This window comes from Struthio camelus, chromosome 4, assembly GCF_040807025.1.
Source record: "Struthio camelus isolate bStrCam1 chromosome 4, bStrCam1.hap1, whole genome shotgun sequence".
NCBI lineage: Eukaryota > Metazoa > Chordata > Aves > Struthioniformes > Struthionidae > Struthio > Struthio camelus.
This window is the reverse complement of record NC_090945.1, coordinates 32,063,224-32,074,448: the sequence shown is the minus strand read 5'-3', so window position 1 is coordinate 32,074,448 and position 11,225 is coordinate 32,063,224.

Below are 11,225 nucleotides of genomic sequence, written 5' to 3'. Positions count from 1 at the left end.
GTGAAGCTAGCTCTAGGATATACACAAATGCTGCTGCAGACTTTGAAATCCTTTGGGGAACGTGACCACTAGTGTAAGGTTTCAGGCAGTCTTTTCCATTATTTTTAAGAAGAAAAAGTTTTGTATTTCATACTTCATCTAGACCATATTTTTCAACATTGTTCTTAAAATACAACCATTTCCTTCCTTTCTTACTGAATTGATGAATGAGGTGATTGAATCTGTCAGATAATAAATCAGGTTTTTGATGTTGGATCAGTTGTTTGAATCAATTGTTTGATCATATTATTGGTCACTGTCTGTCATTACACTGCCTCCCAACAGGCACAAAATACAGAGCCTGTTTTCTGATAGAGAAAGAACCAATGTGGCATGTCTTTAAAATAAGCCTGGGAATAACTCTATGATGTCAGTGGGAATACTTGCTTTGATAAAGTTGTGCGCTTGGGTGAAATGTTTCTCTCTGAATTAGAACCAAAACTGCAGCCAAATCTCTTTAAAACCTGATCTTCAAGCAGTAACTGCAACAGGTTTGAAATGAATTTTGCTACCTGGGTTCTGTGTGGAAATCTGGCCATCACTTTCCAAGCCATCAGTCTGAGCTCTTTCATGAATACCAAATTCATTTCAAAAAAATCAGATTCAATAAAACAATTTCTGTAGGGGAAGCGGCGGTGTTAGGAAAGCAACTGAAATACGGTTTTGAATTAAATTCTCTTTTTTGCCAGATGATATGGATGCTTCAGAAGTACCACTGCAAACATTTTGAAAATAAAACCCAATCCTCCAGGCTGATATAAAACCTTTTCCCTCTAATAAAAGTGGATATATGTGTGTATGTGTGTGTGTGTGAGAGGGAATAAAGAATTACAGGCGGGGGTAGCGTATGAAAGCAATGCTCTGTATACTAATTCTGAACTGGCACCCCAGTCTGCGAGGAAGAAGTGCCTGTGCTGCAGCTGGAGAGCTGTGCTGCCGTAACTCTGGAATAATGCTCAGATATGAAGAGCTCACCCACCACGTGCCTCTGCTGTCTGTGCTGCCACAGTCTTTCAGTTCTGGCACCATGGAGAAATTGGGCTGGAATGGCCATTCCTGTCCAGATGAGGGAAATGGCAAATATGATACGTAGGGCAACAGAAAAGCAATTAGAGCTCAGTGCGAGCGTGTGCCCAGGAAAGCCATCAGCTTCAGTGGAAATGTGGCTAGGCCCATGACTTATGTGGTGGGACTTTCAAGCACGGGCGCTGTTGACTCCTGCTTTTACTCTACCCAGGAGTATTGTTGAATTTAATGAAAGGTCTAGGGAAAAATAGGTGGCTTTTTAAAGCCTACCCCAAAACTGGTCTTTGTGACCACTGTGTGCCAATGGAAGCTTGCAAACCTTTAAGTCTTCTATACCGAGCTACAAAAGACCCTATAAAAGAAAGAAACCCAAAAGACAAACATATCAGCATTGCCAGTGTCGGGCGTATTTCTGTGTTCATGTCTCCATGGGGGATTGAATTGAATTAATTCTAGCACATCTTAAAAATTTTTTTTGTTTTAAATCTTTTAAAAAAGCCTCATTTCCTGAGGGCAATTGCAGAAGCTGGATGATTTTTAAGAGGCTGGAGAAAAGAAGAAAGTTAACAATAGGTAGGTGGGCTAGATCTAGGATCAGAGCAACACACTCATACAGTCAGTGTCTGTAAGAAAGAATGGGCAGTTTTATCTGCATGAATTTCAAGTCATGGGGACTTGCAGAGGCAACTGCAGGTTTAAAGTCTTCTTAAAGAAGGACACCAAAGAGAGGGACCTATCTCTCCTTGCCAGAGAAAAACTGAGGCTGATGGATGAAAACTGAGGGGGCGTAAGATATGTTAGATAGACTAGGACTGAGCTAAAAAGAGGTGAAAGCTGTGGTAGCCTTCATTTGTACAAATACAAAATGGATATTCATATAAATCATTCAAGATCTTTGATTGTTCTTCCATGTTTTTCCCCTTATTTATGCTTAAGCTACAAATACATTTGAGTTTGGATTCTTTCCATCATGGGCCTGGTGTGTGTGTGTCCTCAATGCTTCCTTCCCATTCCAGATGGGATCATAAAAAGCAAGAAAATACAGCCTGCTTTCAGGTTTTTCCATTAGTTTTGCTATGAATGAGAACCTCTGAACCAGGAGTTTTTTGTATTCTGTGCAGTCTATTGTAAATGGATGATACAGGGCTATGAATATAAAATCACTGAATTGGCTGTGACGAAAGACCATATAATCTATGGCTTTTCTCTGACAGTGGCTTTTCTTCCAGCAGCAAAACAGTTTCAGAAACAGGGTCAAACATAACTGCCCCCAAAATAACTTCCAGCAATCAGTGTGACAAGGACTTCTTGAGCCAGAAATTGCATCTGGACTATTGTGTTTAACAGCTATAAGGAACCCAGCCTCAAATAATGTGCTTGCTCCATATTTGAACCTACCTGGGCAGAAAGTTAGATAGCCTTTTTTTGGTAGTCTTACTACTTTGAGATTTAAAAAAGAATAGTTTCTTTCTATTTTGATTTATTTTACCCGATTTTCTTCCAAATCAGAACCAGTCATTAGGACAAAACACATATTTCCAAGTTTCATGAGAGGCAGTAATCCTTTTAATGAGTTATAAAACAGATGCTCTTTTGGATCTGGCTGAGGGACAGACATATAACAGATAGCTGTGCCATATGCAAAGCGTGTTAAAGAAAGAATAGAGAGTTAATGAGTTTCCACCAAAAGATGTTCCTCTTCAGACTCTGAAATGGCTAAGCTCAACTTTATACCATGCCTGTCTTGAGCAAGTCTCTGTGCTGGCTTCTCTGCTCACAGAAGCGATTGCTGCTTTTAAAGAATCAGTCTCTCCATCTTGTGAAGGTTTCAGGAAATAGACTAAGAGAGAAGAAACAGGTTCACAGATGGGCTAGATGGACATGAACCTTCAGCAGGTACTTCCACAAGTCCCACTCAATTCAGATGCCAAAGGTGACACATGGCCCAAGATGGGTCCCCCTTGTCAGTCGGTCAGACACCCATCATATTCCTCTACGTACGCTTCTTAAATGGCACACAAATCACCTGTTTCTTCACTTGCAAAGATACAAGGACTTCCTTTATGGTAGCAAATTTCTCTGCAGTACTGTTTTTTCAAAGTTGCTTCTTTCCTCACTTTCCTCACCGTAAAGATTTAGTTTGATAACATTCATGGCTCCCCATTCTGCCCACAATGCACATGCATCTGGAACAAATTAATTTATTTGTATGATTCGCAACTAATACATAGGCAAAGCATTTTTAATGATTCATTTGACAGCTGCATCTCCTTTTTCTGCTCATGTTGTATCTATGAACAAATTGTGGTTTCCTAAGAGTCAGGAGATGTTCAAATGTATTTGAGAAATGTTTTGAATTCGTTAGTCTACAATGCAGAATACGTATAAACCAATTGTGGTTGGTTAAGATAGGCACATAATGTTTCTGTTCTGCCAAGACACCTATTCCAAACATTTAAGCTTAAATGATAATCGAAAGGGCATGCACAAAATGCTCTATTTTACAATTATCCCTTTGAGGTAAAAAGATAAAAAAAATACTTTACAAAGCCACAAATTTGATTGTCTCTATTTTAGAGTGCCTAATCTGAGATATTTTGAGCTTAACTTTCAGACTCAAAGGGAAATTCCAGAGGCTTAATTTATAAGTTGTGAACTTTATTTGAGCCAGTAAGTTCTTTTTGCTGAGCAGTATCACACGTTACATGTATCATTCATTTGGTTCCAAAAGCACTCTGGGTTTTTTTTGTTGTTTGTTTGTTTGTTTGTTTGTTTTTGCCTGTACAGTCTGCAATTAAAATCCATCACTTAAAAAATTTGTTCATGAAAAAGACTTTGTTTTTATTATCTGTGTACTGGACACAATTTATATTCTTGCAGTCTTGGCAATGTGAAGAAAAGGCCAAAACTTATCATTCCAGAGACAGCTATCTGAAGTCTAGGCACAGTTATGGATTTTACATTAACAGCCTATTTTGCAGAAATCCTTTATTCCTCATTAACAAAATACAGGTCTGATGGGTATCATGATACTGCTGCTCTTTTATTTATGTTTCTGTTACTTCAAACATTGATTGTAACTCCATTTTAGCTGGTTTACCCATATATTATAGTATGTCACATTTAATGTGCGTCTTTCAGACAACAACTCATGTTCGGAAGTTCTGGTCCAGGAAATCTTATCTTTCTTCAGTTCTTTCTGGTTTTCATTATGTTCATGTGTAGTAATTGCTAATGTTTAGAGTCCTGCATTTGGTTTCCAATTTTCTTGCTGTCAGATATCTTCAGTATCATTCTGATTTTTTTGCTAGATAGTGTTCTTTCCTGTATACTGTCCCCAGGGTTTCCCTACAAAGAGATTATTACCTTGGTAGAACACTTTTAAAAATAAAAATAATTATTCTATGAAGCCCATTTTCTTAAAGATACATAGCTAGTTTTAAAATTAAAAAACATGAATGATTCTTTTAAACATTGCTTTATATAAAAAACATTAGAAAAGGCTTGTTACTATGCTGTGTTAAAATTTGATCCTTATTCTACCTGTAAGTTGTTCTAAACACTTAGGATATAAAGATTCAGCCATCTTTCCTCTGTGGTGCTGAAAGTCTTCTGGGTCGTCTAATCCCAGAGCATACCAACCTCATTAATGAATGGCTCTATATCAAAATGATTGGTGTTACTTCACAGACAGTGCTATAGCTTCCATTTGGTTAACAACAAAACACTATATCTTATGTACAATGGTACAGAATTTGCTGATACAGAGAGTATTCCTTAATATTACTAAAACTTTACATATTCAAGACCCAGGTTTGGTTTTTGTTCTGCAAATTTTATTGTGTCTTTTTTTTATGTTCTGTAGCACTAGGAAGACTTTCTCTTGGCAATTAATTTTATTTTCCCTTGTTATATTACAGAAGTCAGATAGAACAGAAAAAAGGAAAGCTGTGCAAGGTCTGCTTCATTTTTGCCTGCATTTGTTTACACATATATAACTAGAAGTGCAAAGGTGCGTGCTTAGTCCTTTTCCTCATTTTTTTCTCCTTTATATTGCTCAGCAAACAAGTTAGTCATATTCCAGATGCATGAACAGCCTTCCAGGAAAAAAAGCATCAGCTTAACAGCTAACTTCACAGCTGTGGAGCTAGACTTACGCAAAGCTGGATTCATTTCACTTGCCCTTAGCTATCTAAAAGCTAAATATTTAGTCAATGCGAGTAAGTCTTGGAGTTCTCTGCAGTCAGCAGAGAGAAAATGGCACTTTTAGAAAGCGAGACAAGCTGTTCTGGTGTATGTGGGATAAATTTCTATCTACCTGCTTTCTTCCCTTACTGGAGTCTTCCTTTCATTGTGTCTCCAGTATTTCTGGACCTTGTTGCCTTTCATTATGGATGCCTTTTGACACATCTCAGCTCACAGCCATTCGAATACAATGAGTTTTCTCATCTTTCCCTCTGGAGGCGGCTATTTTTCCCTGTTGACCGTGGAGAACAGCCTTGCACTATAGAATAACTTAAGCTACATATTTAACTTTTGGATAGCTGAAATAAGATGAGGTAAATCCCACTATTTGAAATGTTGAAAAGCCCAACTAGACCATCGATCTGACTAGTGGCACAAATGTCTGAGTTTGTTTACCTGGATTTGGGAAAGCATCTAGCTAGTGAGTGGGGAGAGCAGAAGAGATGGGGATGGTCCAGCCCCTTTGCTGAGACTCCAGTTCAGGTCTTCCTTCTGAAAAGCTTCTGGGGACACTCTCCCTATCTTTTCTTGAGGTTGTTTCATTTAACCTAAAATCTTTACATATTCATTGGAACAGGGGGTAGGCAACAAGGACTCTGAGAAGAATGTTATTACATTCATGGCTATAAGTGAATTTTCACTGCCATACTCTGTCTATCAGGTACCATTCAGTGCAAAATGGTGCAGAATATGACCCAACAGCTTGTCTGCTAAACCAGTTAAGCACTTGGAAAAGAAATCTGGCATGTGCAGAAGAAAGGTAGCATTAAAAACATGCAATCAAGAAAGGATAAGAAGAAAATCTACTATTTCTATAGAAAAAGAATGCTTTACAGCCCTAATTCATTATTAAAGGTTCCCATTCATCCTTGGTAATGAGATCAATTTGTGCTGAAAATTTAGTCCTATATGTGTGAATTGGAAGTGATCTTATTAGAGTTTTACTACATCAGGTCTGATAAACTCCCCAATCTGTTTCAGTTAAACTTCTATTGATCCACTTAAGAGATCAATTTGGCTTCATTCGATTATTTTGCTGAACAGGGAGGATTTCATTTGTCTCAAACTGAAGCTCTGAAAAAAAATGCAATTTAGCAGTGGTAGTATGTGTGTGTGCATGTGTGAGCGCACACACATGTACACACACTTATTTATATAGCAGATCTGTCTGTATGATGCTTTGAATTTGCACTCTTCATTCCTCAGTTCCTGATACTGTAGTTGAATCTGACTTCAGTGGCTGAACTGCAATATAGTTGCAAAGAAAAAAAAATGTCAGCGGGTAACAGAGACTTTTCGAAGTTTAGCTGCAGTCAAAGCTCCATCTGGAAGTCAGAAATGGCAGCTGAAACATTTCATGTTTCCGGAAGAGAGCTGTATGTGGCTGATGAAGACTATAGACAGGTGATGTCTAAGCCAGGATAAATGTTAACTACAAACAAAATAATAACAAAATAATTGCTATCAGGCAGGAGGACATTTTCTTCTTGTTTTATATATCAGCTATGTTAAGCAATAGGAGGGTAACAGGGAAAGAAAAGCTGTGAGGAAAGCCCTTTTCTCTGACTTACCCAGTCGGTGGTTTTAGAGGTCTGGCTTACACCAGTGAAAGCAGGAACAGCTCCCAGGGCTGTGGAGCAGGAAACAGACCTTGGTCCATGTAAGGACTCAGGTACTCACTCCCCACCACAGGATAAGTATTCTTCATTTCCCATGGGCATTGTAGGGATCAGGACCATGCATGGCCACCTAACCAGGAGAAAGAAACGTTGGTGACATGCACATGGTATGTACAGGCAAGAGACTCCTGGTTAATTTGAAATGGTTTTCTAGTACTGCCATGGCAACTAGCCAGTGATATAATTCTTGTCTGAAGTGCATGAAGCTAAAGACATTAAATAATCACAAAAAGAAGTGTGAGAAAGTCCAAGAGAAATACCTCTGCTGTTCTTTTTCTCTGTAGAGATGTCACAGTCGAGTTATGTCTATTCATAGCTATACCGGTGTAAATTTTACTTCAATTTGCAAAAGCTATTTTGCTGTAAGACTGCACTGTTTCTTTACCATTGTTGTTCAAACTCCAGAGTGAGATGAATTTTTAGCAGAAGTTATTAACTGCAAATAATTAAACTGGAGTATGTCCCACTCAACTGAAAGTAACTCAGAGCAATAAACTGGAAACAAATTCCTCCAAGTTAAGAGACAGATCTCTTGAACAGGGATTTGAAGACTGAGTCACCTAGCAGAGACAACTGGCAGTCTCCAGGCTCTGTATCACTTTCTGAAGTAAAAAATGTAAAAAAAAATGTATATTTACAATGATTTTCAATGATGTTAAAAAGACTAATTATAACGGTGAATCTGACCTGAGGAGCATGACTTTCAAAAATGTCTAAGGGACTTAGGAGGTCAGGGCACTCCCTGTGGTCAGCTCTCAACATTTCCGTGGATGCATATCCTGACCGCAATATGGCTGAGCTAATATTATCATCCTATTTCTAAGAGGCAGCAGATGTTACAGTCTTGCAAGCTGTCTTCTTGTCAGAGGGAAGTTAAGGATACAAAGGCCAGAGTTTCTTTGTGAAATCAACCTGGCTATTGGTACAATCGCCACTGCAAAGGTTGTCAAATAGCATATGGAAGCCCCCTCTTTTTAAGAGATCTTGACCCTGACACCAATGCTGAATTCTCAGGAAGCTTACTTATTCACTTCAATAACTGGCAATAGATGAAGAGGCTAAAGCAGAGTGCAGACTCTCTTCCTTTTTCCAACACCCTCATTCTGCTTGGTGAGACCCTTAATCACAGCACTGAGCACGAATAGCATTGCCTTTAAGGACCATTCATTGCTTTCAAAGGGAGAAGGAAACCTCTCGGCATGGGATGTAACAGTGCCATCTGGTGACTCCCTTCAACACACTACCGGGAGCAGCCTGAACTGTTGAAACATCCTGATGTTAAGGGCTCTTTAAAACATGGTATTAAGCATTCCTTCCTTCCTTTCTTCTCAAACTCCTGGCCTCAGAAAAACTTTCAAATCAAAACAGTGGGGTACTTATTACTGGTTACTCATCATTTCTGCTGATATAAATATACTAAAAATAGTGATTATCATTACCATTATGTGTATTTCCTTTCTGCTAGTATTGCAATTGCTGCACCATATGTATGCTATTCAGAAGGTTCCTCTTAGAATATTTATTCAGATTTACTGATAAATGTGCAATTCACAAATGTGATCCCCAGCTGAGCAGTCCATTCCTAGTTAGCAAACTGTTTCTGCTACCTATAAATAGGTATGTGCTTAAGTGCTTTTCTGGGTGTGGCCTTAAACATGCATATATCGCAGAGCATGTGGGCCTAGCAAAAGGCATAATATTTTAACATTTTGTACAGTAAGCAGCCATTTATCGCTCTTGTGTGTAACCTTTCTTCTGAGGGCAGAATTTTTGTTTAGTATAAGTGACAAATCATGTTAATAACTAGCAAAAGAATAATGTTTCTGTCTTGCACTGTTGTCACATTTAAACTTTGCGAAATTAACTTTTTGTTTCTCAAAAAGCACAGATTAGAAAAAGGAAAGAGAAGAAGGAACCATTGTAGGACTATGCAAAGATAAGTCACAGCTTCTATGAAAGAAGAGCTCTCTTGCTGGGGTTTCAAATGAAAAGCAAAAAAAAAAAAAAATCAATGAAATCAATTCTAAAAGCCACCCAGTCCGTATATGGGAAGAATTACAGTATAAATGCAACTATCTCTCTCAACCTTTCATCTCTGGGAAAGGTGAAATTTTAAGCCATGATATCCTCCATTACTCATCTCATTAGTCATCTTACTGTTATAATTGGTATTGCTAGGCTATGTGCCTGCATTCCAGCTTTTAACTTACCCCCAGTGAACAGGGAGCGGAATTAATCAGCTCTCCATGGGCTGGCTGTTCCTTTCTGAAATGTCATCAAAAATCCGAACACATTTTGTGAAAGGGGAGGAAGATGTTCTGGAAGGCTTCTTTCAATGTCAGTGCATTTAAAAAATGAGCCTCAGGAATTGGACGTTTTCCTAGTTAGGCTTATGAAATAATTTACCATTTCAAATGGCAAGGGAATACAGCTCAGGATTCAAATTGCCCTCTTTTCCTCCATTTCTTTATACCTCATTTTGTTGATTCAGATGTTGCTCCATTCCTCAGTAGAGCTTTTAGGCTCCTAGACAAGAAACATGGAATAACTGAGGCTGGAAGAGACTGCTAGAGGTTGTTTGGTCCAGTCTCCTGGTCTAAGCAGGGAAACTTCTACATTAGATCAGGCTGGTCAGGGCCATGTCCAGTTGAGCTTTGAATCTCTCTAAGGATGGAGATAGCACAGCTTCTCTGGGCAGCCTGCTCCAATGTTTGACCATTCTCATGGTGAAATTCTTTTTTTTTATAATACTCAGTCAGAATTTTCCTTGATGCAGCTTGTGTCTGTTGCTTCTTGTCCTTTCACTGCTCCTCCTCCAAGAAGAATCTGGCTTTATCTTCTTTATAACCATCCACTGGCTAGCTGAAGACTTCAACCTTCTCCAAAGTGACAAGCTCAGTCAGCTTCTCCTTGTGGAATACATGCTCCAGGCCCCCATTCATCTTTGTGGCCTTTCCCTGGACTCACTCTAGTATGTCCATGTCCTACTTGTACTGGGGAGCCCAAGGCTGGTTGCAGCCCTCCAGATGTAGCCTTAGCAGTGCTGAAAAAAGTGGAATAATCATTTCTTTGACTAGCTGCCTCCAATATCTTCTCAATAATTGTCTTAATCATTTTATCAATGCAACCCAGTCTGTGTTTAGCCTTCATCAGCACAAGAGCATATTGATAACTCGCATTGAGAAGAGGTGAACACCTTAGAGATAAATGAAATTGGTACTACTAGAAGGGAACAAACATTATGGTGACCCGTCGTCTCCATTATAACATCTTAATTTCAGTTGTCTGTCATTGTTTGAAACTTCTACTTTTGGCTGTCATCTTGGAATAGTCATATACATTAACCTTAGACAACACCTACAGACTTCTGCAATTAGAAGATATTTCCAGAGAGGCTTTCAGAACAAGCAGGAGATCCCACCCAAGGGGCTTAAGGTGCAATACAGAGGGGCGTTTGCAAACTTGGAGCTGAATCAGTGCCTTTGGGCTAGGTCCTTCATTGTACAATATTGTACAGACAAAACGACATATAGCCTGGCCCCATTAACTTATATATTAGATTCAACACACACACACACACATTCATAGCTTAAGATATTTGTTGTGTAATTGAGTATGTATTTTCTTCAGTATGTTTGTTTTGATTCCCCCTGTGTCTTCTCCAAGATGCTGCAGTCCTTTCCTCTCTAGGGCAGATGTTCATGAGCAGAGGTAAATTTAGCCTTACATCTGATATTGTCAGATGTTTTCTGACTTTAAAATTTCAATCTACAAATTACATTAAAAAAGGGAAGGAAGGGGCAGCATGCGTTAAACATTCACTCAAATATATTAGAAATGCAGAAATCATCTGATCACTATCACACACAACTGTATTATTGATGTCTGGGTTAGAAGGGTCTACAAAACATCTATTCCACTTGTCACAGCCGCCAAGGTCACAAATCACTGTGATACCCAACAGTCAACATAAGACTTGTGGTAAGTGAACTAAAGGCAGAAATATTAATAGACCACAGAAAGAGGCACTGTGAGGAGTGGAGAGAGAGCAGGAGACAAAGAAGAGAGAAAGACTGAAAGTAGGTCCTATATAAATGTGTGTGTATATATAGATAGAGATAGAGATAGGTATAGATATAGATACACACCAATATGCTAGGTTCCTAAAGCACACTGCTTTCTTTAGGTAAAACTCCTAGCTGACTCTGGGAAGCACTTTGCACTCCATACAACAGA